The sequence below is a fragment of the Macadamia integrifolia genome, chromosome 11 (assembly GCF_013358625.1).
Source record: "Macadamia integrifolia cultivar HAES 741 chromosome 11, SCU_Mint_v3, whole genome shotgun sequence".
Classification (NCBI taxonomy): domain Eukaryota; kingdom Viridiplantae; phylum Streptophyta; class Magnoliopsida; order Proteales; family Proteaceae; genus Macadamia; species Macadamia integrifolia.
The window spans coordinates 8886975-8893443 of record NC_056567.1 but is presented as its reverse complement, the minus strand read 5'-3'; the positions used below and the strand labels follow the sequence as shown (position 1 = coordinate 8893443).

General features: G+C 43.8%; 1 long non-coding RNA gene across 1 annotated transcript; it reads right to left on the bottom strand.

Moving 5' to 3' along the window:
* Positions 1 to 422: 422 nt before the first annotated feature.
* On the bottom strand, positions 423 to 2437 carry LOC122094406. The gene is made up of 6 exons (XR_006144762.1): positions 2170 to 2437; positions 1754 to 2087; positions 1446 to 1639; positions 1286 to 1375; positions 792 to 1223; positions 423 to 752 (listed from the first exon to the last, which is right to left on the bottom strand). It is a non-coding gene; the product is annotated as an uncharacterized LOC122094406 (long non-coding RNA).
* Positions 2438 to 6469: the final 4032 nt, after the last annotated feature.

Sequence of the window (6469 nt, the reverse complement as noted above, 5' to 3'; positions counted from 1 at the left end):
ACAACATCCAAGATTTCTTTAGATGGAGCAAGAAAGAAATGGTACATTTTGTGAGCTATGGACAGGTAGATATTCTGAAAGTGTCAAGAGCATTCAACACATACCCACTACGAGCTAGAGTCCACTGCTAGCATTGGGTCAGTGCCTATCTTTTCTATATGATAGCATGTTACCTCCTACGCACACCTGGGTGAGGGGCACAACCTGTCATTATGGAAGTTGTGATGAGGTAGCTGAAGGAAGGATGTGATTTAGCCCCCACCGTCTTGGTAGAACTCTTCCAAGGATTTGATGAGATGAACTACAAAGGAAAGTTCAAGTCAGATTATTATATGGGATGTCCAGCTATATTCCAGCTTTGGTTGATGGAGCGATTCCAGTTATTGAAGCCCTTGGAAAGTGATCAGTTGAAGGTGATGCACTACCAAGACAAAAGGGAGATTCTTGGATTTGAAGGCATCACTGACTAAGCAAAGTACCTACAGGGAAAACTCGGGAAACCTTAAATTGGAATTGCCACTGGTGGCCACAAGCCAACTTTCTACTAAAGACCCCTGATTGTAACTACATCAAATTGATGGGTCTGACCAGCACTTCATTCTATCTCCCCTCATACATGATGCAGCAGTACCAGATTCCCCAAGGAGAACCTGAGAAGACAAAAAATTTCTACCCACCACAAGAGTTGACAATGCCTATGGTTGATTTTCTTGTTAGGGTTTAGCCAATGTAAGAGGACTTGACCTCATGAACTCATCTTGCATTGTTTCATGCAATAAAAGTGCATAAACATCATCTTGCATTGTTTCATCAATTAAGCAAAGCAGAAATTTTCAAAAACAGAAGAAAAAATAATGAAAAGAAAAAGTCCAAATGAAGTAAAAGTTTGCATGCACAAACATGTGCCAGTCCTATGGCTGCCCATCATTCCCATCATGGCCACCCTGTACATCATGAATGTCCTCCTACATGAGGAGTTTCAGCTCCTCCAGAGAAACGGTGGGACCCTTATCGATCTCTTCACCTCCGAACTCGTACCCGTTGCCAAAAGCAGGATCTCCACCTCCAAATCCAAAGCCAGACCCGCCTCTTCAGTTACTCGGGCTAACACATCCATGACCAGGATCAGGAACTCCACCTCCATAGTCAATGTTGGCACCTCTACCTCCGAACCCAGGGTCCAAGCGACGTAGCCATGCCTCGATATCAGCAACGTACAGCTCCTGTCAGTAAGGCCATATTAGCAAGAATCCATCATCAGTAAGGATAAAAGACAAGAAGATACCATGTCACGATTCCGCTCCGTCTGGTGGTATATGCAGGTATCCAGGCTCTGAATCATCAAGCGGCACTCGGTGTAGACAGATGGAGAAACCTGTAAAATAAAAGGGGGGATTGAAGCTTGCACCAGAAGAAATAATATGATAAGTGAGGAAGGGACTTACACAGTCAAAAGGAAGGGAGACCCATAGTATCAGGAGCCACTGTCGTTCTGGGTAACATGACCTAGGCTGCAATTTTCCGCGCATCACAGTAAGTCCAACTGGGGAAACCAGTGATGGAGGAAAAATGCTCTGCTATGTTATGAACTAGCCCGGTGCTCATGTGTGTAGAATCCTCTGTAGAGTCATCGACAGACCTGGGAATATTCCGGCCAGCAAAGATGACAGGCTTATCATACTGAAAAGGAAACAAGGTTAAGCTCTCACAAAAATAGGAATCAAGATGCTTGGGAAGAGTTTGGAGTAATTACCCGAGGGTCGTCGGACGTCAAGAGCACACACACGGTTTCTTGCTGAAGAAACTCCTGATAACTCCCCGCCGAGTCAGTGAAGTGGTCTGTCACGCCAATCAAGGCTGCCTGGAACTCTTTCTTGGGCATTGCATCAGGATCATGCATGGACGTAGGGGGATGAAGTGGATCCAATTAGCCGTCCGAATCAAACCACTGTCGGCGACTCTTTCCCTGATATACCACGTTGAACCATTGGGACCTCTAAATAAGACGTGAAGACCAGTGAGCCATCTGGCCTCGTCCCCGTGAGTTGCAAAGGGAAGGTCGCAGATTGAAATGGAGCCCAATTCACCTACCCAAGAAGAAAGTGAGCTTTGGAATGAGCACAACAAAAAAAGCAATGAATAAAGAAAAAATGAGAAGCAAAGACAAACCCCGGTAAGCTGATTCAGAATGTCTTTCCCAGAAATAGGATGAAGATGGGGGGTCACACCTAAACTCCATTTTAGGTGAGTGGGAAGTTAGCACGGTCTCGATCCACCCAAGCCGGAGATAGGAAGTCCAGATGCTCATAGGCCCAGGGTTGTAGAAAAAAGAAATCATCAATCAGATGCAGAAATAAAGTGGCGCAAAACATAGAAAATACGTCAACCTGTTGGTCCTTATCTGCAGAATGTAAGAGGCCCAGTACACACTGGGATCGCCCAAAGCCAGACGGTCCATCATCGTCAGAAAATAAGCATAGGCGGTGCGGCCCCAGTCATATCTCAAAATGTTATCGAGATCCCTGAAGTAGTAAGCAAAGCGAAGGTCCACTTTATCCGAGGGGTTACTAAAAAGATATTGGCTAGCCCAGTAGAGAAACACACATCAGATAAACTGGTCCTTCTTCGGTTGAGGGGTAGATATGGTCATGCCCCTTTGGACCCATAACTTACGGATGGCGGAAGGGAGAATGGTAGACCTGGCAGAATCAATGCCTATGAGCTCGTAGGTGGCTTCCCTATCGAATGGAGTGGCCAAGGTAATGGGCTTGCTGCCAAATGGAAGGCCCGTTAGTGCATAGAAGCAAAGCGGGGTGACAGTGATCTCACCCACGAGGAGGTGAAAGGTATGGGTACTCGGCCACCACCACTCAGCCAAGGCACGGGTCAAATCAACATCCAGTTTTCGGACTGGCCAAAAACAGGGCCAAGAAGGCATATTGCGGACAGTCTGTTGGAGCTGGGGGTGAGAGTGGTTAATCCAGGATCCCACATTATTTGGATAGCCATACTTCCAGTATACAGGCTCAGGTGACCCTACCATAGCAGGTAAGTATTCTAACATAAGCATCATGGATACATGCATAAGCATATAGGCATTCATAAACATGTGGAATAGGACTTCATACATGAATCATAATATTGAATCATGACATGCATTCATCTAAGCACAACATAGTCCAAGCATAAGGCATAGAACATGCATAAGCATACATAGGTTCTCAAGCATGCGTACATTGAAAATACATCATGAAAATGTGGCATGTCATGAACATACATATCATAAGAAGCATCCCAAGAGCATGCATGCATTGCATAAAAAATATGACAAAAATAATAAAAAAATAAGAATAAAAATAAAAAATTAATTTTGGCTTACCCACTCTCCCTCAGCGGAGTTGCAGATATGGTCCTTGGTTCCCTTTAGTGTTGACCCGATATACCATGTTGCTACTTCGCTCTTAGATGATGAGTCAACTAGCCTCACTACAGCCCTCCCACCACATGTGCGCTTGCATGGCACCATCGGAGAACCTTCCTTGCAAAAAGTGAAAGCACAGAGGAAAGAGAGGAGAGTGCGGCGTACAAGTGTCGCAAGAGGGATGGAGTGAAAGAGCCCGGAGAGGGCCCCTCTATTTATAGAGGGGGACCATCTCCCTTTACGGGGCGTGGGAAACCCCACGGGTACATGAAAGAGCTTCACGGGCCCGTGAGATATCCTTATGGGGCCGTAAGGTGAAAAAAAAAAATCAAAATCAAAATCCCCACTGTGTCATCCCTGACGAAAGAAAAATAAATAAAAATGGAAATAAAAAGGAAAAAAAATTTGTGCCCTCACTCGGTTCCAGAAATTCATGCCCCTGTGGGGAAAATCACAAAAACTAATTGACAATCATAATGCATGGTATCACCCATAATATTTTCTGACCTTTGGTCTCCAGCTTATTTACAATGGGACACCTATGGAAATAAAAAAAAAAATTGATTAGCTATTGGCCCCCATATTATTGTCTGACCCTTGGTCTCTGGCTTAGTTATTGCAGGACACCAACGGGCAGCCCCTTGTGTGATCCTTGGTCTCTAACTTATTTACAGCAGGACACCAATGGAAATCACAAAATTTGATTAGTTGTTGGCACCCAAAATATTGTTTGACCCTTGGCCTCCAACTTATTTACAATATGACACCAACGGACAACCCCTTGTGTGATCCTTGGTCTCCAGTTTATTTAAAGCGGGACACCAATGGAAATCACAAAAGTTGTTTAGCTATTAGCACCCATAATATTGTTTATTCCTTGGTTTTCAGCTTATTTACAACATGGACACCAATGGGCAGCCCATTGTTTGATCTTGGTCTCCAGTTTGGTACAACAGGATGACCCCTAAAGACCATTTGCATATTGAATTATTGCGTACTAATACTTTGGCAAGAATTAAGTAGAGATTACCATACGATGGCATAGGAAAGTTTTCAACCCCTCAATTTAAAACTCCTAGATAGGGTTATATTAATTTCTTGTTTTATCGATCATTTAATCGATTTGTGAAATTTACCAATAGATATCTGTCCGTTTGCGCATTTGCACCTCCATCATCATTGAGCACGATGACGATAGTATATGCTTATGGTGACAAAATTTGGGGAGTTCTTTTCTTTGTCCTTCGGCCTTGGCACAGGCCTCGGCCAAAGAGGGGCATTCTGTAGACACCTAATTTGTCACCCACACTGGCAGTGATGATATATAGGGAACGATTAAGGTTTATGCTTCACATCGGAAGGGAATCTAGGTAGTAACTTGAGAATCAATCTGAAACACTAATCTAAATTGAAACCCGGAAGTGGCCCGAATCAACTCAAAACCCTAATACAGCCTGAAACCCTAATTCGAACTTGGGTCACTTTTGGACCTGACCTTGTGGCACTCGATTCTAGCATGTTATATATTGATGAATTGGTTCTAATAATTCTCCAATAGTGCGGGAACAGTATGAAAAAGGATTGTCGAAAAAACCCCCAGCTGGCAAAAGGGAGAAGTAACCTCTTTGCTATTCTCGATCTTTTTTGAGAAAATAAAGAACTTGAAACCCACACCAATGAATAATTCTTGAAAATATGATTCCAACGATATATCGCATGTGAAAATTGGATCACCGGATCTCCCGAAATCAATCCCGGAAGTTAAAACAGGGATCGATAAACCCGATTTTGATTCGGTTTGACCTAAACCCACATGAGCACCCCCCGGACTCGTACAGGGTCTATGCAGACCCGTATAGGGACCATACTAGCCCATACGGTCCATACGGACCCGTATGGGTCCCATACGGCCCATGGAGTATTTTTCTCAAAAAGGAAATTAAAATAAAAAGAAAATATATTTTTCTTTAATAAAATTGGTTTTTTTTTTGGAAAATTTTTAAACAAGTCCATCAAGGTTATGATGGACCCACTGATTGCAAACAAATAAGGCATTTTTGGGGCATTTAAAATGAGAGAAAATTCTTTTTTAGAAGTTTAAACTTGCAGACCTATGAGACCATCCATACAAACCCATGGATTTATTTTGGAGACCTGTAAGAGAGAGGGGTTGACACCTATAAGTAGGGTCTTCTTCTCCCACATTAAAGACATGGAAAAAAAAACTAAGATGGAGAGAATAGAAGAGAAAGGAGAGAAAAAGAGAGAAAAGAGATAGAAGAGAGAAGAAAGTAGGGAAAAGTGGGTGAAGGAATTCCTCCAGCTCCCATCCTCGAAGAGAGCGCCAAAGCTTGGAGAGCTACTGAAGGGCTAGATCCTCAAAGGAGAGGAGCAAGCAGTTGAGGTCAGTCCCGTCTAAGCCAGGGATCCTCACCAGAGCAGTTGAAGCATCAGTCGGGGTCCATCCCCTCTTGACCCGGAATAGGGGTCAAGGTCAGGTATATCTTCTAACAGAGTAGGAATAATGTAGATTCTTTATTAAATAGCGTGTATAGTGTTGTATATTAATATTCAGTCATGCATGTGGGGTAGGACATATGAAAGGGGAATATTTGAAAACTAGCATCTATTAGGAACACCGGATTAACGGGTGAAGTGGGTACCTAACACCTTCCCGATTTCATAACCTGGCACTTACCCTAATCTCTGGACCAAACCAAGTCAATCTCGGGTCTGCCCCAATGGAATGGGCCCACACGCTGGGTCCTAGTCCCTAACATAGGTGGTGACTCCAAATGTTTATTTTTAGAATATACCCGAGGCGGATAGCCCCACGAAATAGGCTCTCACATGTCTTTGAGCGAGGATGCAACGGTGCGATTGCCCATGGGTGAGCAGCCCCCATCCCCTCCACAAGCCAAGGCTAAAAGTTTGAGAAAGGGCTGAGGACTAACATTAGTTTGATGATGGTAGGACTCCAATTGCAAACCTATGTTGAGGTTGTGCAAGTGGCTAAGTCCATCAAGGACCGACATAGGGACAACTTTA